General features: G+C 38.4%; 1 protein-coding gene and 1 long non-coding RNA gene across 2 annotated transcripts in view; both read left to right on the forward strand.

Moving 5' to 3' along the window:
- The window catches only part of CHIC1 (cysteine rich hydrophobic domain 1), a 70055-nt gene that overhangs the window by 36579 nt on the left and 9733 nt on the right, over nt 1–23743 (forward strand). The gene's annotated exons all lie outside the window — the stretch shown is intronic.
- LOC117797410 lies at nt 15872–22593 on the forward strand. The gene is made up of 3 exons (XR_004622346.1): nt 15872–16198; nt 16432–16526; nt 21720–22593. It is a non-coding gene; the product is annotated as an uncharacterized LOC117797410 (long non-coding RNA).

Raw genomic sequence — 23743 nt, forward strand, 5'->3', positions numbered from 1 at the left:
TAAAGATTTTATTTATCTACTTGACAGAGAGAGAGAGCCAGAGAGCACAAGTAGGGGGAATGGCAGGGGGCGAGGGAGACGCAGGCTCCTGGCTGATCAGGGAGCCTGAGGAGGGGCTTTGATCCCAGGACCCTGGGATCATGACCTGAGCCGAAGGCAGATGCTTAACCAACTGAGCCACCAGGTGCCCCAGTACTACTTACTTTTTTAAGGTGGTGTGGTGATAAAGAAATTTAAGTGCCTCACTGCTTTTTTGTCCACATGGAGAAATTTTTAAAAATAAAATACAATAATTTAAGAACTTTTATACCTTCACTACTGCTTCCTAATTGGTAAACTAAGTTGTATAGACTCTAATAGTTTAATTGGAAAGATGATTAGCATTCATGTAGCCCAAATCCCTTATTTTACATGTGTGGAAACAGATACAGCGAGGTAAAATGAGTTTCCCAGTGTCACATAGTAAATGACACACCCAGAAAAAAATTTTTTTCTGTTTTGTTTGGTTTCTGTGTCTTGTAACACTGTATTCTCTTGACTACATCATATTTCCTAGGTTGTATTTCCTATTTCTGGGACAAGAAACATTAGGATAAGTGATATGATAAACAGCCCAATGAATTTTAATTCTCTAGCAGACAAATATTTCTTAAAGGACGAAATAGTAAATACTTCAGGCTTTGTGGGCAAGAGGTCTCTGTTGCAATAACCCAGCTCTCTGGTTTTAGTATGAAAGCAGCCATAAGCAATATGCAAATGAGTGAGCATTGCTGTATTCCTGTAAAACTTTATTTACAAAAACAGGCAACAGGCCAGATTTTGCCTGTGAGCTATTGTTTGCCATCCTGCTGTAGCCAACTCTAATGGGGTATCTAGCTTTATGAAAGTCATATCTGTGTTTACCCACAAAATAAAATGGAAATAATGTGGTTACACTGTCCTATGTCACAAGGTTGCTGTGTAAACTGACTGTAAAATGTTTCCAAGAAAAGAACTTTGTAAACTGTCTGCCTTATGAACATTTTTTTAGGCAGTATACTTCATGAATATATTTTGTAGCAAATTAGGTGAAAGAAAAGAAATACAAATTAGGGTGCCCTGAGCTCCTCCTAGTCACTCTTGGCTCTAATAGGATTCTGTGGCTACATGATATGTGAAATGAAGGTTTTCATTTACCCAGTCTTACATTTACCACTGAAACAACTGTGATATTATCAGTTAAATTTCAGGCCTATTCGTGCCACTATTTTTAAATAACTTTTACCCTTTTTGCTATAATATTTGCTAAATTGAGAGGAATGTTCAGAGGAAAGGGACTGTTCTCTCAGTCTTACAACATGAATATGACGTTGTTTTCCTTCCCTTATGATTTCTAGTTTCATACTTTGTAGGACTTAACTCTTTTTAAATTTATTGAGACTTGGTTAGTGGCATAAATATGGTCTATACTGGAGAATACTCCAGGTACACTTGAGGAGAATTTGTATTCTATTGTGGGACAGAGTGTTCCGTGTGTATCTGTTAGGTGTAGCTGGTTGATGGTGTTGTTCAAGCCCTTTATTTCTTTACTGATCTTCTTTGTAGTTGCTCTCATTATTGAAAGTGGAGTATTGAAGTCTCTGTTATTATAGAACTATCTATTTCTCTCTTCAGTTCGGTCAATTTTTGCTTCACACATTTTGTAGGTGTGTGTTCAGTTATGTTAGTGTTTATAATTGTAATTCCTTATTGATTGGTTTATGTTTTTATTAAATATGCTGGTATGGAATTGATGTTTGTTTCCCCCCAAAATTTGTATGTTGAATCTCTCCCCACTAATTGAATGATATTTGGAGGTGGATGGTATTTTGGTCTGTGAGAGGTAATTAGGTGTAGGTGGAGTCATGAGGGTGGGGTCCTTATGGTGGAATTAGTGTCTTTATAAGAAAAGATCAGAGCTTGCTCTTTCTCTACCATGTGAGGTCACAGCAGTAAGGCAGCTATCTGCAAGCCAGGGGCCAAGGAAGCCAAGGACAAGGACTCTCACCTGAACTCAACAAACCATGCTACCACTCTCATCTAAGATTTCCCATCTGTTAGAATTGTGAGAAATAGGGGCGCCTGGGTGGCACAGCGGTTGAGCGTCTGCCTTCAGCTCAGGGCGTGATCCCAGCGTTCTGGGATTGAGCCCCGCATCAGGCTCCTCTGCTATGAGCCTGCTTCTTCCTCTCCCACTCCCCCTGCTTGTGTTCCCTCTCTCACTGGCTGTCTCTATCTCTGTCAAAAAATAAATAAAATCTTTAAAAAAAAAAGAATTGTGAGAAATAGATTTCTGCTATTTAAGCCACTCGGTCTATTGTATTTTGTTTTAGCAGCCTGAGCATATTAGGACATACACTGTCCATCTCTTCCTCTTGTAACATTTTTTTTTACTTAAAATCTATTTTGTCTCATATTATTATAGCCACCTCAGCTCTTTTTGTTGTTGTTACTATTTACATGGAATAGCTTTTTCCATCCTCTCACTTTCAAACTATTTCTGTCTTTGAATCTAAATGGATTCTTATGTAGACAGGATATAGACGGATTAAGTTTTGTTGTTGTTAAGTAGGCTCCACGCCCAGCAAGGAGCCCAGTGCAGGGCTTTAACTCATGACCCTGAGACCAAGACCTGAGCTAAAATCAAGTGATAGATGCCTAACCACTGAGCCACCCGGGTGCCCCAGATGAATTATGTTTTTAAATTAGTTCTGCAGATCTCTGCATTTGAATTGAGAGTCCAGTCTACTTACATTTAAAGTGATTAATGGCAACATATTAATTTGCTAGCACTACCTTAATAAAGTACCTCAGACTAGCTGGCTTAGACAACAAATTTATTTTCTCACAGTTCTGGAGACTGTAATTCTGAGATCAAGGTGTTAAGAGAGTTTATTTTTTTCTGAAGTTTCTCTCCTTGACTTGTAGATGGCCCTTTTCTCTCTAAGTCTTTACCTGGTCTTCCCTCTAAACATGTCTGTATCCTCATAAGAAGTGATCGGTCATATTGGATTACAGTTTACCCTAATTATCTCATTTTAACTTAATTACCTCTTTAAAAATCCTATATCCAAATATGATCACATTCTGAGGTACTGGCAGTTGTGACTTCAAAATATGAATTGGCAGAAAGTAATTCAGTCTGTAACAGATAAGGAAGGACTTCTGCCATTTTGCTATTTGTTTTCCATGTGTCATATATGTTTTAACTCAATTACTCCATTACTTCCTTATTTTACATTTAACTGATTTTTGTAATGTACCATGTACCTTCTCATGTCTTTTTTTTTTTAAATATATTTCTTAGTTGTTTCTTGGAGATTATAATTAGCATCTTAAACTTATACCACACTACTTTGAATTCATATCATCTTAGCTTTGATAATACACAAACTCTGCTCCTGTGCATATCTGTACCTCCCTTTATATGTTATTATCACAAGTTACATCTTATATATTTATGTCTATTAGCCTAGATTAATAATTAATATATTATGCATTTTTTAAATCACATAGGAAGAAAAGAGAATTTCTAAAACAAAAACAGAACAATATTGTCTTTTACATTTATTTATTGAGTTACTTTTACTGGCATTGTGTCCTCATATGGCTTGAGTTATTGTCTAATGTTCTTTTATTTCAGCCCGAAGGACTCTCTTTAGCATTTCTTACAGATAATTCTCATAGGCATGAACTTCTTCAGTGCTTATATATCTTAGAATGTCTTAATTTCTCCCCTTTTTTTTGAAGGATAGTTTTGCCAAATCTAGAATTCTTGGATGACAGTTTTTCTTTTAGCACTTGAAATATGCCATTCCACTGCTTCTGAACCTCATGGTTTCTGATGTGAAAACAACAGATTCAAGAGGATCCCTTGAATATAACAAGTCACTCCTTTTTGCTGCTTTCAAGATTTCTCTCCTTGTTTTTGACTTTTAAGTTTGATTTTGGTTTCTCTCAGAATGTATCTTTTTGAGTTTATCCTAGTCAGAATTCTTTGAGCTTCTTAGAATTTTCCTTTTTTTTAAAGATTTTATTTATTTATTTATTTATTTATTTATTTATTTATTTGAGAGAGAGGCAGAGAGAGCACAAGCAGAAAGAGGGGCAGAGGAAGACGGATAAGCAGACTCTGAGCTAAGCCCAGATCATGACCTGAGCCAGAAGTCAGATCCTTAACTGACTGAACCACCCAGGTGCCCCAGAATTTTCCTTTTTCTGTATCTGGACTGAAATTAATACCTGGTGTCCCTTGATTTCAGCCTGAAGAATTTCCCATGGTGTTTCTTGTACAGTAGGTCTGCAGGTAACAGATGCTGTCAGTTTTTATCTATGAATGTCATTTCATCTCCACTTTTTAATATATAAAAATATAAAACCAACATAGTATTTTTGAACAATTTTAGGTTTACGGGGAAAAAATGAGAAAAAGGTGCAGAGTTCCCATATACCCTCCTCACCCAACTCCCAATTTCCCCTATTATTAACACCTTGTACTATTGAAGTAAAATTGTTAAAACTGATAAGGCCAATATTTTTTTAAGATTTTATTTATTTGACAGAGAGAGACAGTGAGAGAGGGAACACAAGCAGGGGGAGTGGGAGAGGGAGAAGCAGGCTTCTGGATGAGCAGGGAGCCCCATGCGGGGCCCAATCCCAGGACCCTGGGATCATGACCTGAGCCAAAGGCAGACGCTTAACGACTGAGCCACCCAGGCACCCCTGATAAGGCCAATACTGACACATTATTAATAACTAAAGTCCTTGATTTACATTAGAGTTCACTCTTTGTGTTATACATTCTGTGGATTTTGACAAATATATATTGACATGTATCTATCATTAGAGTATCATGGAATAATAATTTCACCACTTGAAAAATCCACCATGCTACACCTGTTCTTTTCTCCCTCCCACCCCAAAATCCCAAGCAATCACTGAACTTTTTAACTGTCTCCATAATTTTGCCTTTTTCAGAATGTCATATACTTTAAATCATACAAGATGTAGTCTTTTCAGATTGGCTTCTTTCACTTACAATATGCATTTAAGGCTTCTCCATGTCTTTTTGTGGCTTGATAGGTCCTTTTTTGTTGAATAATATTCTTTTTTAAAGATTTATTTTTTGTTTGAGAGAGAGAAGCAGGCATGAGTGGGGGAGGGGCAGAGGGAGAGAGAATCCTCAAGCAGACTCCCTGCTGAGAGTGGAGCCCAATACAGGGCTCCATCCCAGGACCCTGAGATCGTTACCTAAGCCTAAATCATAAGTTGGCCGCTTAACCAACTGAACCACCCAGGTACCCCTACTGGATAATACTCTGTTGTTTGGATGTACTAGTTTTGTTTCCCCATCCACCTAGTGAAGGATGTCTTCACTGAATTCAAGGTTTCGCAATTATAAAATAGGCTGCTACAAACATTCTATGTACAGAGGTTAAGATGGCGGAGGAGTAGGGGACCCCTTTTTCAGCCGGTCCCCTGAGTTGAGCTGGATAGGTACCAGACCAGCAGGAATATCCATGGAATCAGCCTGAGACGCAGGAAGATACATCTGGATCTCTACAAATGAACATCTCCAGCGCTGAGTATCGAGGTACGAAGCGGGGAGCCGTGAAACCGCGCACAGATATCGGAAGCTAAACAGAAGGGGGAGGGAGCCGCCGTGTCAGGGGGACGGGAAGCAGTAGCGACCTACAAGGGGGAGCGGACAGACCGTGGACCCGCACGCTTGAGACAGCAGACTGAGAAGGGAGCTCTGAGAGCGCACGCGGGACGGCTGGCGGTTGGCGGGCCACCTGCATGGGGGAGCAGGCGGACTCGCGGACGGCACCCGCGAGACAGCAGACTTAGAACGCGAGCTCCAGGAGCGCGCGCGCAGGGCGACTGGTGGGCCACCTGCACCAGGGAGCGCGGACCGCGGACCCGCACTCTGGAAACGGCAGACTGAGTCCGTGAGCCGGGAGCGTGCACCACCAAGCATCTCACGGAGCTCCGGAGCTCCGGTGTGCTCACTGGATCGAGGCTGAGACCGGGAGCTCCGGGAGCGTCCGCGGGGCGGCTGGCGGCTGGAGGGCCACCTGCACGGGGGAGCAGGCGGACTCGCGGTCAGCACCCGTGAGACACCAGACTGAGACGGGGAGCTCCGGGAGCCCGCGCGGGGCGGCTGGCGGCGGGCGGGGTTGGAAACACAAAGGACAGAGACGTGCCGGCCCTGGAAGTGAGGGCTGGGACGCCGGGTGTGGGGCGCACAGCCCGGGATGCTGCAGGGTTGAGCAGCACCAACAGAAACAGAGTTAAAGTGGCCAGAACATCAGTGGAGAACGATCCGCGATCCCTCTGTTCTGAGACAGAGGCTGAATTTCAGCCGCTGCTGCTCTCTCAGAAGAGGCATAGCAAACCGCCAGGGAAAGCCGCCAGAGAACAAAAGCCCGGAAATACCGGCTCACAGGGTGCCCATCCCCATCCCCCCTCGCAAGGGACACAGAGACTCTACCCAAACAGGGTTTTCTGAGTACCTGCAGGCAGGCCCCTCCCCCAGAAGGCAGGCTGAAAAATCAAGAAGCCCACAACCCGGAGCGCCTGAGTGGCGCAGTCACCAAGCACCTGTCTTCGGATTAGGGTGTGATCACAACGCTCCGTAAGGAGTCCTTCATCGGGCTTCTCCACCGGGAACCTGCTTCTTCCTCTCCCACTCCTCTGCTTGGGTTCCCTTTCTTGCTGACTGTCTCTCTCTCTCTCAAATAAATAAATAAACTCTTTAAGGAAGAAGCCCACATCCCTAAGATCTCTATAAAACAAGGGCGCACGGCCTGGGTCCCAGTCAACACTTGGGCTCTGGACAACCCTGCAATCTCTCTTCATCAGAATGACGAGAAGGAGAAGTCCCCCCCAGCAAAGAAAAGATAATGAGTCTGTGGCCTCTGCCACAGAATTGGCCTCGGCCACAGAATTAATACATATGGATGTATCCCAATTATCAGAAATGGAATTCAGAGCAACAATGGTCAAGATGATGAGTAAACTTGAAAAAAGCATCAGAGAAAGCGTTGCTGAGAATATAGAATCCCTAAGGGCAGAAATGAGAGCGAATCTGACAGAAATTAAAAATTCTATGAGCCAAATGCAGTCAAAACTAGAGGCTCTGACGGCCAGGGTCACCGAGGCAGAGGAACGCGTTAGCGAATTGGAGGATGGGTTAGTAGAAGAAAAAACGAAAATAGAAGCTGGTCTTAAAAAAATCCACGCCCACGAATGTAGATTACGGGAGATTACTGACTCTATGAAACGATCCAATGTCAGAATCATCGGCATCCCTGAAGGGGTGGAGAAAAACAGAGGTCTAGAAGAGATATTTGAACAAATTGTAGCTGAAAACTTCCCTAATCTAGCAAGGGAAACAAGCATTCGTGTCCAAGAGGCAGAGAGGACCCCATCCAAGCTCAACCAGGACAAACCTACGCCACGGCATGTCATAGTGCAATTCGCAAATATTAGATCCAAGGATACAGTATTGAAAGCGGCCAGGGCAAAGAAATTTCTCACGTACCAAGGCAAAGGTATCAGGATTACGTCAGACCTGTCTACAGAGACCTGGAATGAGAGAAAGGCTTGGGGGGGCATTTTTAAAGCTCTTTCAGAGAAAAACATGCAGCCAAGGATCCTTTATCCAGCAAAGCTGTCATTCAGAATTGATGGAGAAATAAAGACGTTCCAAAATCGCCAATCATTAACCAATTTCGTAACCACGAAACCAGCCCTACAGGAGATATTAAGGGGGGCTCTATAAAGGTAAAAAGGCCCCAAGAGTGATACAGAGCAGCAAGTCACAACCGATACAAAGACTTTAAAGAGAAATGGCATCATTAAAATCATATCTGTCAATAATCTCTATCAATCTAAATGGCTTAAACTCTCCCATAAAACGCCACAGGGTTGCAGATTGGATAAAAAGACATGACCCATCCATTTGCTGTCTACAAGAGACTCATTTTGAACCCAAAGATGCATTCAGACTTAGAGTAAGGGGATGGAGTACCATCTTCCACGCAAATGGACCTCAAAAGAAAGCTGGAGTAGCAATTCTCATATCAGATAGACTGGATTTTAAACTAGAGGCCATAGAGAGAGATACAGAAGGGCACTATATTATTCTTAAAGGAAGTATTCAACAAGTGGATATGACAATTATTAATATATATGCCCCCAACAGGGGAGCAGCAAGATACACAAGCCAACTCTTAACCAAAATAAAGAGACATATAGATAAGAACACAGTAATAGTAGGGGACCTCAACACCCCACTATCAGAAATAGACAGAACACCCTGGCAAAAACTAAGCAAAGAATCAAAGGCTTTGAATGCCATACTCGACGAGTTGGACCTCATAGATATATATAGAACACTACACCCCAGAACCAAAGAATACTCATTCTATTCAAATGCCCATGGAACATTCTCAAGAATAGATCATGCTCTGGGACACAAAACAGGTCTCAGCCAATACCAAAAGATTGAAATTATCCCCTGCATATTCTCAGACCACAACGCTCTGAAATTGGAACTCAACCACAAGGAAAAACCTGGAAGAAACTCAAACACTTGGAGGCTAAGAACCATCCTGCTCAAGAATGACTCGATAAACCAGGAAATCAAAAAACAAATTAAACAATTTATGGAGACCAACGAGAATGAATACACAACGGTCCAAAACCTATGGGATACTGCAAAGGCAGTCCTAAGGGGGAAATACATAGCCATCCAAGCCTCACTCAAAAGAATAGAAAAATCTAAAATGCAGTTTCTATATTCTCACCTCAAGAAACTGGAACAGCAACAGAGGGACAGGCCTAACCCACTGACAAGGAAGGAGTTGACCAAGATTAGAGCAGAAATCAATGAATTAGAAACCAGAAGCACAGTAGAGCAGATCAACAGGACTAGAAGCTGGTTCTTTGAGAGAATCCATAAAATTGATAGACCACTGGCAAAACTTGTCCAAAAACAAAGAGAAAGGACTGAGATTATTAAAATTATGACTGAAAAGGGAGAGGTCACGACCAGCACCATTGAAATTGCAAGGATTATTAGAAACTTTTATCAACAGCTATATGCCAAAAAACTAAACAATCTGGAAGAGATGGAGGCCTTCCTGGAAACCTATAAACTACCAAGACTGAAACAGGAAGAAATAGATTTCTTAAATAGGCCAATTAACTATGAAGAAATTGAGTCAGTGATAAACAACCTTCCAAATAATAAAACTCCAGGCCCAGACGGTTTTCCTGGGGAATTCTACCAAACATTCAAAGAAGAAATAATACCTATTCTCCTAAAGCTATTTCAAAAAATAGAAACAGAAGGAAAGCTACCAAACTCATTCTATGAGGCTAATATTACCTTGATCCCCAAACCAGGCAAAGACCCCCTCAAAAAGGAGAATTACAGACCGATTTCTCTAATGAATATGGATGCCAAAATCCTCAACAAGATCCTTGCTAATAGAATCCAACAGTACATTAAAAGGATTATCCATCATGACCAAGTGGGATTCATACCTGGGATGCAAGCATGGTTCAACACTCGCAAATCAATCAATGTGATACATCATATCAACAAGAAAAGACTCAAGAACCATATGATCCTCTCAATTGATGCAGAAAAAGCATTTGACAAAATACAGCATCCTTTCCTGATTAAAACCCTTCAGAGTGTAGGAATAGAGGGTACATTTCTCAATCTCATAAAAGCCATCTATGAAAAGCCTACTGCAAGCATTATTCTCAATGGGGAAAAGCTGGAAGCCTTTCCCTTAAGATCAGGAACACGACAAGGATGCCCACTCTCGCCACTATTATTCAACATAGTACTAGAAGTCCTTGCAACAGCAATCAGAAGACAAAAAGGGATCAAAGGTATCCAAATCGGCAAAGAAGAAGTCAAACTGTCTCTCTTTGCAGATGACATGATACTCTATATGGAAAACCCAAAGGAATCCACTCCCAAACTATTAGAAGTTATAGAACAATTCAGTAAGGTGGCAGGATACAAAATCAATGCCCAGAAATCAGTTGCATTTCTATACACGAATAACGAGACTGAAGAAAGAGAAATTAGGGAATCCATCCCATTTACAATAACACCAAAAACCATACGTTACCTTGGAATTAACTTAACCAGAGACGTAAAGGACCTATATCCTAGAAACTATAGATCACTTTTGAAAGATATTGAGGAAGACATAAAAAGATGGAAAAATATTCCATGCTCATGGATTGGAAGAATTAACATAGTTAAAATGTCCATACTACCCAGAGCAATCTACACTTTCAATGCTATCCCGATCAAAATACCGAGGACATTTTTCAAAGAACTGGAACAAATAGTCCTTAAATTTGTATGGAACCAGAAAAGGCCCCGAATCTCCAAGGAACTGTTGAAAAGGAAAAACAAAGCTGGGGGCATCACAATGCCGGATTTCGAGCTGTACTACAAAGCTGTGATCACAAAGACAGCATGGTACTGGCACAAAAACAGACACATCGACCAATGGAACAGAATAGAGAACCCAGAAATGGACCCTCGGCTCTTTGGGCAACTAATCTTTGATAAAGCAGGAAAAAACATCCGGTGGAAAAAAGACAGTCTCTTCAATAAATGGTGCTGGGAAAATTGGACAGCTACATGCAAAAGAATGAAACTTGACCACTCTCTCACACCATACACAAAAATAAACTCCAAATGGATGAAAGACCTCAATGTGAGACAGGAATCCATCAAAATTCTAGAGGAGAACATAGGCAACAACTTCTATGACATCGGCCAGAGCAACCTTTTTCACGACACATCGCCAAAGGCAAGAGAAATAAAAGATAAAATGAACTTATGGGACTTTATCAGGATAAAGAGCTTCTGCACAGCCAAGGAAACAGTCAAAAAAACTAAGAGACAGCCCACGGAATGGGAGAATATATTTGCAAAGGACACCACAGATAAAGGACTGGTATCCAAGATCTACAAAGAACTTCTCAAACTCAATACACGAGAAACAAATAAACAAATCATAAAATGGGCAGAAGATATGAACAGACACTTTTCCAATGAAGACATACAAATGGCTAACAGACACATGAAAAAATGTTCAAAATCATTAGCCATCAGGGAAATTCAAATCAAAACCACACTGAGATACCACCTTACGCCAGTTAGAATGGCAAAGATAGACAAGGCAAGAAACAACAATTGTTGGAGAGGATGTGGAGAAAGGGGATCCCTCCTACATTGTTGGTGGGAATGCAAGTTGGTACAGCCACTCTGGAAAACAGTGTGGAGGTCCCTTAAAAAGTTAAAAATTGAACTACCCTATGACCCAGCCATTGCACTACTGGGTGTTTACCCCAAAGATACAGACGTAGTAAAGAGAAGGGCCATATGCACCCCAATGTTCATAGCTGCATTGTCCACAATAGCCAAATCATGGAAGGAGCCGAGATGCCCTTCAACAGATGACTGGATTAAGAAGCTGTGGTCCATATATACAATGGAATATTACTCAGCTATCAGAAAGAACGAATTCTCAACATTTGCTGCAACATGGACGGCACTGGAGGAGATAATGCTAAGTGAAATAAGTCAAGCAGAGAAAGACAATTATCATATGATTTCTCTCATCTATGGAACATAAGAACTAGGATGATCGGTAGGGGAAGAAAGGGATAAAGAAAAGGGGGGTAATCAGAAGGGGGAATGAAACATGAGAGACTATGGACTATGAGAAACAAACTGAAGACTTCAGAGGGGAGGGGGTGGGGGAATGGGATAGACTGGTGATGGGTAGTAAGGAGGGCACGTATTGCATGGTGCACTGGGTGTTATACGCAACTAATGAAGCATCAAACTTTACATCGGAATCTGGGGATGTACTGTATGGTGATTAACATAATATAATAAAATAAAATTTAAAAAAAACATTCTATGTACAGGTTTTTGCATTAGCAAACTTCAAGTAATTTGGGTAAAAAACCAAGGAGTATAATTTCTGGATCATATGGTAAGGTTATGTTTAGTTTTGTAAGAAACCTGCCAAGTCCTCTTCCAAAGTGGCTGTACTGTTTTACATTCCCACTAACAATGCATAAGACTTTGTTGCAGGACGCCTGGGTGGCTCAGTCAGTTAAGTGTCTGCCTTCTGCTCAGGTCATGATCCTGGAGTCTCTGGATGGAGCCCTGAGTTGGGCTCCCCACTCATCAGGGAGTCTGATTCTCCCTCTGCCCTTCACCCTGCTTGTACTCTCTCTCTCGCTGTCTCTCTCACTCTTGCTCAAATAAATAAATAAAATCTTTTTTAAAAAGACTTTCTGTTGCTTCATGTCCTTGTCAACATTTGGTGTTGACAGTATTTTGGATTTTGACCCTTCTAAGAAGTGTGTAGTGGTATCTGTTTTTTTTTTTTTAATTTGTAATTCCCTAAAGTTATATGATATTGAGCATCTTTCTATGTACTGATTTGTCATCTATATATCTTCTTTGAGATTTTTCTTCTCCAACATGTGCCCATATCTTAATTGGGTTTCTGTTGTTTTATTGTGAAGTTTTAAACACTATTTATGTATTTTGGATACCAGTTCTTTATCAGATATTTGTTTTCAAAATATTTTCTCCCAATCTGTCTTGTCTTTTCATTCTCTTAACAGCATCTTTTGTAGAGTAGATGTTTTTAGTTTTGATGAAGTCCAGCTTATCCATTTTTTCTTTTATTCCTTTTACTTATGGTTGTATCTAACAATTCATTGCCAAACAGAAGGTCACTTATTGTGGTATATACATTGTTATATTTGTTTGCTAATGTCTTATTCAGGATTTTTGCATCTATCTTCATCAGAGATATTGATCTGCAGTTTTCCTTTCATATAATATCTTTGTCTAGTTTTGGCACTAGGATAATACTGGTCTTATAGAATGAGTTAAGAAGTATTCCCTCTGCTTCTGTTTTGTGGAAGAGATTGTAAAGAACTGGTGTAATTTCTTCTTTAAATGTTTGGTAGAATTCACCCATGAACCCGCCTGGCCATGGGAGTTTCTATTTGGGGAGGTTATTAATTATTGATTCAGTTTCTTTAATAAATATAGGCCTATTCAAATTGTCTATTTCGCCTTGTATGAGTTTTAGTAGGTTGTATCTTTCGAGTAATTGGTCCATTTTATCTTGCTTATCAAATTCATGGGCATGAGTTGTCAATAATATTCCTTTATTATCCTTTTAATATTCATGACATCATTAATGATAACCCATTTCATTTTATTAGTAACTTTTGTCTTTTTTTTCTTAGTTAACCTGGCTAGAAATTGACTATTTTTACTGATCTTTCAAAGAACCAGTTTTTAATTTTGTTGATTTTCCCTGTTGAAGTCCTATTATCAATTTCACTGATTTGTGCTCTAATTTGTATTACCTCTTTGTTTTTACTTTGGATTTAATTTGTTCTTTTCCTCAAATGCAAGCTTACATGATTGATTTTAGGTCTTCTTTTCTACTGTATGCATTTGATGCTGCAAATTTCCCTCTAAGCACTGCTTTCACTGCATCCCACAAATTTTGATAAGTTGTTTTCATTTTCATTTAGTTTTAAATATTTTTAAGTTTCTCCTGAGATTCCTTCTTGACCTATGTATTATTTAGAAATGTGCTGTTTAGCCACTCTGGAAAACAGCATGGAGGTTCCTCAAGAAGTTAAAAATAGAGCTACCCTACGACCCAGCAATTGCACTACTAGGTATTTACCCCAAAGATACAAATGTAATGATCCAAAGGGGCACATGCACCCCAGTGTTTATAGCAGCAATGTCCACAAGAGCCAAACTATGTAGGGATCCCAGATGTCCATCAACAGATGAATGAATAAAGAAGATGTGGTAAATGTACAATGGAATATTACTCAGCCATCAAAAAGGGTAGTGCAGAGGATCATAGGGGAAGGTCGGGAAAACTGAGTGGGAAGTAATCAGAGGGAGACAAACTTTGAGAGACTCTTAACTATAGGAAACAAACTGAGGGGAGGAGGGTGGGGGGGATAAGGTAACTGGGTGACGGACATTAAGGAGGGCATGTGATGTGATGAGCACTGGGTGTTATATGCAACTGATGTATTACTCAGTGTCTGAAACTAATGATGTAATATATGTTGGCTAATTGAATTTAAATTAAAAAAAGAAATGTGCTTTTTAGCAACACCTGGGTGGCTCAGTCAGTTAAGCATCCAACTTTTGATTTTGGCTTAGATCATGATCTTGGGGTTGTGAGATCAAGCCCTGCATTGGGCTCCATGCTGGGTATGGAGCCTGCTTGGGATTCTCTTTCCCCTCTGCCCAACCCCCTCTAAAAAAAAAGAAATGTGCGGTTTAATCTCTCAAGTGTTTGGGAATTTTCCAGCTACCTTTCTGTTGTTGATTTCTAGTTTAATTTCACTGTTGTCTGAGAGCATGCATTGTATGATTTCTCTTTTTTGAAATATGTTAAGATGTTTTTCAGGACCCAGAATGTGGTCTAGCTTGGTGAACATTCCATGTGAGCCTGAGAATAATATGTAGTTTTCTATTGTTTGATAAAGGAGTCTGTAGATGTCAATTATATCCAGCTGATCAATGGTGTTATTGAGTTTAGTTATGTCTTTACTGACGTTCTGCCTGCTTGATCTATTCATTATTGATAAAGGGCTGTTGTAGTCTCCAACTGTAAGAGTAGATTCCTTGGGGCTCCTGGGTGGCTCAGTCATTGAGCATCTGCCTTCAGTTCAGGTCATGATCCCAGGGCCCTGGGATCGAGCCCCACGTCAAGCTCCCTGCTCAGTGGGAAGCCTGCTTCTCCCTCTCACACTCCCCCTGTTTGTGTTCCTTCTCCCACTGTCTCTCTCTGTGTCAAAGAAATAAAATCTTTTTTTTAAAAGAGTGTATTCCTCTATTTCTCCTTGCAGTTCCAACAGTTTTTGCCTCACATAGTTTGATGCTCTTTTGATAATGCCCAAGAATTGACCTTTTTATCATTGTGTAACACCCCTCCTTATATTTGATAATTTTCCCCACTCTGAAGTCTGCTTTGTCTGAAATTACTAAAGTAACTCCGGCTTTCCTTTGATTAGTGTTACTGTGGTATATCTTTCCCCATCCCTTCACTTTTAGTTTCTATATGACTTTACATTTAAATTTATAGTGGGTTTCTTGTAGACAATGCATAGTTGAATCTTTTTTTTGATCCACTAGCAATCATTAATTAATGTATTTAAACCATTGATGTTTAAAGTGATTATTGATATAGTTGGATTAGTATTTACCATGTTCGTTAATGTTTTCTCTCCATCGCTCTTGTTCTTTGTTCCTGTTTTTGTTTCTGTCTCCTAGTCTTTTTCTGTCTTGTCTGGTTTTAACTGAGTATTTTGTATGATACCATTTTTTATCTTCCCTTAGAATATCAATAATCCTACTTTTTAATCTTTTGTGGAGGGGGTTTCCAACTAAAGAGAGTTTGTAGTATGTATATAACCGATTCAAGACCACTTTCAAATAATACAATACCACTTCCCAGGTAGTGGAAGTACATTATTTACAGAGTATTTCCAATTCCTCCTTCCCATCCCTTATAACATTGCTGCCATTTGTTTTACTTATCCATAAGCTATAATCATTGACTATATTGTTATTATTTTAAATAAATTATTACCTGCTAGATCAATTAAGAATAAGAGAAATACCCCAATTTAACCCTCAAATTGGGAAGCATGAAAACTTTTATTAAAAAAACAAGAATAAATGAAATAAACCATTTTATTTACCTTCATTTTTTTTCCTTCTCTAACCCTACTTGAAGATCTAAGTGTCTTAAATATAGCATTTTCCTTTTCTCTGAAGAACTTCTTTTAACATTACTTGCAAGACAGTTCTGTTGGTGGCAAGTTCCCTCAATTTTTTGTCTGAACAAGTCTGTATTTCTTTGCTGGGTGTGGAATTCCAGGTTGGGGATACTTTTAACACTTTAAATATTTCACTCCATTCTGTTCTTGTCTCACATGGTTTCTAAAGAGAGGCCTGCTGTAACTCTTATTTTGCTCCTTTATAGGTAAGGAATTTTTCCCTCTGGCTTTGTTCAAGATTTTCCCTTGATTTTGTGCTGTTTAAATATGAGATTACAAGGTATAGATTTTTGAGTATCTAGTTTTGTACTCTTTGAACTTCCTCAACCTATAGTTTGATGCCTTTCATTAATTTAAAGAAATTATCTTGTCACTATTACTTTAAATACTTCCTCTGTTCCTTTCCCTCTTTACCTTCTGGTATTTCTATTATACATCTATTGCTCCTTTTATAATTGGCCCCTAGTTCTGGAATGTTCTATTTATTTTTCTTTTTTTTTCCTTTTATTTTAGTCTTGAAAGTTTCTGTTGGTATATCTTCAGTCTTCACTGATACCTCAACCATGTCGAGTCTATTGATGAGCCCATCAAAGGCATTCTTTGTTATGGTATTTTGGTATGGTATTTGGTATATGGTATGGTATATGGTATTTCTACCATTTCCTTTTGATTTTTTCTTACAGTTGCCATTTCTCTGCTAACATTATCCATATCTGTTCTTTCATTTTGCCCACTTTTTGCATTACATGTGGCATATTAGTCTTGGTTGATGGATATTCCCAGTCTGATAATTTCAACATCTCTGCCATTTCTGTGTCTGGTTCTGAGGCTTGCGGTGTCTTTTAGTATGACTTCTACTTTTTGTTTAAAAGCCACACATGCATAGTAAGTAAAAGAAACTAAGGGAAATAGGCCTTCAAATAAGATTTTATGTTATTAGGCTAGGCATTTGGCTGTATTTACTGTTTGCTGTAGTTGTCAGTGTTGTAGGCTAAATTTTACCCAGTGTCCTTTTTTTTGTCTGGCCTGTTTTCTTTAGATTTCCCTAGAGATTTCTTTTTTTGTTTTTTAATCTAACATAATTTATTTAACAAATTCCCTAGTGTAGGGGACTGTAAGTAAATTATCCTCACTTCCTGCCTGTTTTTATTTTTTTGTTTTTTGAAGTACAGTTGGCATACAATGTTTTATTAGTTTCAAATGTACCACATAGTGATTCAGCAATTCTCTACATTGCACAATGCTTATTACCACAATAAGTATAGTCACCATCTGTCATCATACAAAGTTATTAAAATATTATTGACTATATTCCCTATGCTATACTTTTCATCCATATGACTTATTTATTTTGGATATTGTCTAAGATGCACAGTTCTTTCAGTTGTATTCCCATATTATAAGAAACCTTATTGATGTAGTGGTAAGGTGTTGGAAGACTTGGAAGTATTCTGTAGTACTATGATTTGGCCTAAGATTTTTAGTGACTCTGTGTCCCTGAGCTGTGGCCTTCACAAATGCTTCCCAGTTTTTATTTCATTTTGTTTTACCCTTCAGGTGAGACAGGAAGGCTAGAGGGTACTGGAGTTGTGTCTTTCCCTTCCCCAAGATTGGTTAAGCTCTGGTGCAATAGTCTCTCTTAAGAGCAGTCTTTAAGAATAGAATGTTCTGGGTGTATTTTTTTAAAGATTGATTGATTGATTGATTTGTCAAAGAGAGAGTGAGAGAGCACAAGCAGGGGGAACGGCAGGCAGAGGGAGAAGCAGGTTCCCCGCTGAGCAAGAAGCCTGATGTGGGACTCAATCCCAGGACCCTGGGATCATGACCTGAGCTGAAGGCAGACACTTAACTCACTGAGCCACCCAGGCCTCCCTTATGGGCATATTTAAAAGCAGCTGTTCATTCCCTTTCCCTACTGGAGGGATGAAGGGATTCTTTTCCAATCACTGTGAGAACTTGATAAGACTCCTGATAATAAAACTCAAAGTGTGGGAGTCTTCCCCAAGACTGGGCCTCTTTAGAATTTTTAACTCTCAAACTTGTACCCACTGAGCTTCCAGCAATTCATCAAGTTCAGGTCCTGCTACCCTATTCCTGGTTCCTACAGAGTTTTCCTCTCCCATGTTTCTACCCTGGTAAATTGTGCTTATTTGTATCCATCTGTGTATCTCTCCAGTCTTATGACCTCTCTTCTCTGATGAATCTAAGAGGAGTTGGTTTTCAGGTTGTTCTGGGTTTTTTTTTTCTTCTTGATATTTGGGCAGGAGAGATAACTTCCAAGCCTTTACATGCCTAAATGGATTACCTTCATTTTCTAAAGTTAATTTTTATGCATATGGGATTCTTGGTTGACATTTTTTTCTTTCATCACTTTCAGTCTGTTATCCAACTGCCTTCTGCCCTACATTGTTTCTAATCAGAAGTCAGCTATTTATCTTACTGTAGTTTCCTTGTAAGTAATAAGTCATTTCATCTTGCTGCTTTCATGATTTTCTATTTTTCTATTTTTCAACATTATACTATTATGTATCTGTTATGGATCTTCTTGTAGTTTATTTCTGCTTGGAGCTCTCGAGCTTCCTAGATGTGTAGATAAATATTTTTCATTAAATTTAGAAATTTTCACCATAATTTCATTAAATATTTCTTCTGTTTTGCTCTTGTCTTTTTGTAGTACTCCATATATATATATATATATATNATATATATATATATTATATATATATATATATATATATGCCCTTAATGATGTCTAACATTTCTCTGAGGCTGTTTTCATTTTCCTTCATTCTGTTTTTCTGTGCTTTGAGATTACATATTATCTTTTGATCTATCTTCAGGTTCACTGATCATTCTTCTAGCTCAAATCTACTTTGTGTTCTTTTATTTCAGTTTTGTACTCCTCAACTCCAGAATTCCATTTGATTCTTCTTAATAATTTCTATCTCCTAGTAGATATTCTCTACTTAATGAGCCATTGACCTCGTAATTTCATTTTTTAATTTCTGGTCATGGCATGGCATATTATATTCCTTTATTGTAAGAATCTTTATTCCTTTCTTGGTGCATATGTCCTCCTTGCTGTGCATATTTAAAGTTACTTCAAATTCATTTTTGCTTCTTTTTCAGGCTCTTTCATACCAAGATGTCTGCAGTCAGGCTGCAGTCAGGCTATAATTTTTTGAAGTTTAGTTTTTTTCATTTGAGGGTGGGATCATCTATATCATAGAGAAATTCCTTTTATTTTGGCCAGCTAATGATATCCCTTTTTGGTTTCTACTGTTTACTGGATTTTTCTGAAAATGTGTTATAATGGTAAAACACACATAACAAAGTTTACCATTTTAAGCATCCAGTGGCATTAATTACTTTCACAATGTTATATAACCAATGATAATATAACCATTATCATTACCTATTTCCAAATCTTTCATTACCGTAACAGAAACTCTATAGCCATTAAATAGTAACTCCTCATTCCCCTTCCCCTCAGACCCTGGTAACCTCTAATCTACTTTCTGTGTCTACAAATTTGCCTATCCTAGAATACTTCATATAAATAGGGTAATCCCATATTTGTCCTAGCACTATTTCACTTAGCTTGATGTCTTCAAGGTTCATCGATGTCATATCATGCTTTACAACTTCATTCCTTTATATTGCTGAATAATAGTCCATTCTATGTATATTCCACATTATCTACTCATCAATTGATGGACACCTGAATTCTTTCCACCTTTTGTCTATTGTGAATAATCTGCATTTAACTTTGACATAAAAATATCTGTTCAAGTCCATACTTTCAGTTCTTTTGAGAAGTGTACCTAGGAGTAGAGTATGTAAACATATGATAATTGTTTAGCTTTTTGAGAAACTGCCAAACCTTTCCATTGGAGCTGCACCATTTTATATTCCCATCAGTAATGCATAAAGATTCCAATTTCTGCAGCTCTTCACCAACATTAGTTCTTTTCCATCTCATTGATAATAGCCATTCTAATAGGTGTGAAGTCGTGTCTGTGGTTTTGCTTTGCATTTCTCTAATGACTTGTGTTAAGCATTTTTACATGTGCTGTTGGCCATTTTTAGTATTGGGTACTTTGCTCATTTTGCAGCCAAGTTGTTTATTTGTTGTTAAGTTGGAGTTTTTATATATTCTGATTATTTGCAAATATTTTCTTCCATTCTATAGATAATCTTTTCACTCTCTTGATTGATAGTGTCATTTGATGCATAAAAGATGTTAATTTTATGAGGTCCAATTAAACTATTTTCCTCTTTTTTGGCTATGCTTTCAGTTCAAGGGCCAAGAAATTATTGCAAAATCCAATGTCGTAAAGATTATCTCCAATGTTTTCTTCACAGACTTTTATAGTTTTCACTCTTTTGTTTGTTCTTTGATCCATTTTGAATTAATTTTTGTATATGGTGTAAGTTTAGGGTCCAACTTAATCCCTTTGCATGTGGATATCCAGTTTTCCTGGTAGCATTTATTGAAGACTGTTCCTTTTCCCCATTGAATGGTTGCCACTCTTGTTGAAAAATAGTTGACCATATACATTCAAAGGTTTATTTCTGGGCACCATTCTATTCCATTGGTCTATATGTCTTTATTCCAGTACGCTTTTTTTTTTTTTGGTTACTGTTGCTTTGTAATAAGTTATGAAATCAGATGTGAGTCCTTCATATTTGTTCTTCATTTTCAAGATTGTTGCCTAATAGTGATCTCTTGATTCCATATGAATTTTAGGATGTTTTTCTATTTCTACAAAAAAGTCGCTGGGATTCTGATAAGGATTGCGTTGAATCTGTAGATCTTTTTGGATAATATTGTCATCTTAGCAATATTCAGTCTTCTAATCCATGAACACAGGATGTCTTTACATTTATTTAGGTCTTTAAATTCTTTTAGCAATGTTTTGTAGTTTTCTGTCTACACATTTTTCACCTCTTTGCTTAAGTTTATTATTAAGAGTTTTATTCTTTTTGGTGCTATTGTAAATGAAATTTTCTTAATTTCTTTTTTGAATTGTTTGCTATTATCATACAGAAGTGCAACTGAATTTTGGGGGCAACCAGGTGTCTCAGTTGGTTAAGCACCTGTCTTCAGCTCGGGTCATGATCACAGGGTTCCTGGATCAAGCCCCAAATTAGGCTCCCTGCTCAGGGAGGAGTCTGCTTCTCCCTCTCCTTCTGCCTTTCCCCCTGGCTCATTCGCCCACCTGCTCTAAATAAATAAAATTGTAAAAAAAAAAAAAATAGAAATGCAACTGAATTTTGCATGTTGATTTCATACCCTGAAACACTGCTGAATTTGTTAACTTTAACAGATTCTTTCATACATTCTTTTGGGTTTTCTACACATAAGATAATATCACCTGCAAACAGATAATTTTGCTTCTTCCTTTTTAATTTAGATGCCTTTATTGCTTTTCTTGCCTAACTGACCTGTCTAGAATTTCCAGTAATGTATTTAATAGAAGTGGCAAATGTGGGCATCATTTTCTTTTTTCCTGTCTTAGAGGAAAAGCTTTTGGTTTTTGGTATAATTTTATGATTTATGATTTTTTTTCTTATTTGGTATGATATTAGCTGTGGATTTTTTTGGCCCAGAACCATGGAGGGTAGGATCTGCTAATATTCACCATTTGTCAAATCTACCCAGAATATGTCTGCCCTAGGATCTGAGAAGATGGGAACTGCCACTCAGTTGTCAAGCCAAGTATATCAGCTTTCCCACAATACAGCTATGTGCCAGAAAGGGTGACTACTCTTCACAAACTGTTTTGCCTATTTTGCAGAAGTTAGCAAGAGGGAAATGGATGCTGCCCTTACCCAGGAAAGCAGTTCCACTCCAGGTAGCTGGGAGCTATGGGGAACCACCCACCACACAGCTCCCAAGCTTGTTAAAATCGTTCTTCCACAAGGTATAGCAATGGCGATATGGGTGTATTGCCTAGCTTCATTACCAAGGCCTCCCAATGTTCTTAGCTATTGTCCCTAACTTTGTTGAATAAATACTTCTCAATCTGTTATAATCCCTTTGATCAATCTCTGGAACATTTGGTTGAGTATCCTTGCTAATACTTGATCAATTTAATAGTTATCTCTACCAGGAAGAGATTTCTCTAAGGTCCTCACATGGCCATTTTGGAAGGGCTCTCACTTTCTCAATGATATCTTTGACACACAAAAATTTTTAATTTTGATTAGGTCATATTTATCACTTTTAAATTTTTCTTGCTTGTACTTTTTGCATCATATCTAAGATGGCTTTGCCTAACTCAAGATCACAAAGATTTACTCCTACGTTTTCTTACAGTTGTTTTAAAATTTCACCTCTTAAGGTTAGGCCTTTGATCCATTTTGAGTTAATTTTTGTGCATGGTGTGAGATAGATAGTGTCTGAGTTCATAATTTTTCTTTTGGTTATCCAATTGTCCCAGCACCATTGTTGTGAATGCTATTCCATGAGTCTTCTGATTCACGAACATAAGATATCTCTCCATTTATTTACCTCTCCTTTAATGTATTTTAGCAGTGTTTTTTTAGTTTTCACTTTACAAGTCTTCTACTTCTTTTGTTTAATTTATTTTTAAATATTTTCTTAATTCTATTGTAAATGGTCTGTTACTCTCATTTTTAGATTGTTCATTACTAGTGTATACAATTGATTTTTATAGGTTGAGCCTTGCATTATTTTTCTATATAGTGTAACAAATTTAATGATTTATTTTTTTTAAAGAGTTTATTTATTTATTCGACAGAGATAGAGACAGCCAGCGAGAGAGGGAACACAAGCAGGGGGAGTGGGAGAGGAAGAAGCGGGCTCTCAGCAGAGGAGCCTGACGTGGGGCTCGATCCCAGAATGCCAGGATCATGCCCCGAGCCGAAGGCAGATGCTTAACGACTGCACCACCCAGGCGCCCCACAAATTTAATGGTTTAAAACAATAACTTTTATTATTTCACAGTCAGAAGTCTGGGCATGGCTCAATTGGGTTCTCATATTAGGATCTCACAAGGCCAAAATCAAGGTGCTGGCAGGGTTGTCTGTATTCCTTTCGAGACATTCAGGGAAAGAATTTGCTTCCAAACTCTGTCAGATTTTTGCAGAAGTCATTTCCTTCTTATTCTTTCTATGTGGCCCTTTCTGTCTTGAAGCTAGCAATGGTGGTTTGAGTTCTTTTGCTTCAAATCCCTCTGACCGTCCTTCCATATGCCAGAAAAAGTTCTGTACTTTTAAGGGCCCTTGAGATTACATTGGGTTCACCACAGTAATCCAGGATAATCTCCCCCCATTTTAAAGCCAAATAATTAGTAACTTTAATTATATCTGCAACATTCCTTTTGCAATGTAATGTAACATATTCACAGGTGTAACCCCAGGAAGTGAAGATCATGGGAGCCAGAATTCTACCCACCAAAATCTTGTTTCCTGCAAACTTGCTGAATTTATTTTAGTAATGTTTTAGTGGATTTGTAACCTAATAACTAAAGTGAGTTCAGGCCTTGTTAAGTTACAGATAGACACTACATCAGGTGGAGTTGTCACACAAAACTTTACTTCAACAGATAAGGAAATCATGGGGAATAACTTCCAAAAGCCATGACTCCTGAGTGGGGGTAAATTGATTTCTTTTATTTAGGGATAGGATGAATATTCAGAAAAGGGGGGAGGGATTTGTCATTGCATGTAGAGGTATAAGGTCATATACATGTATTTAGGAAATGTGCCTGTACATGCATTGTATGTTATGCTAATGAGGTTTGTATTCCTCCTTGGACAGATATTATAATGAGGTAGAAGTTACTGTCAGACACTC

Source organism: Ailuropoda melanoleuca, chromosome X (assembly GCF_002007445.2).
Source record: "Ailuropoda melanoleuca isolate Jingjing chromosome X, ASM200744v2, whole genome shotgun sequence".
NCBI lineage: Eukaryota > Metazoa > Chordata > Mammalia > Carnivora > Ursidae > Ailuropoda > Ailuropoda melanoleuca.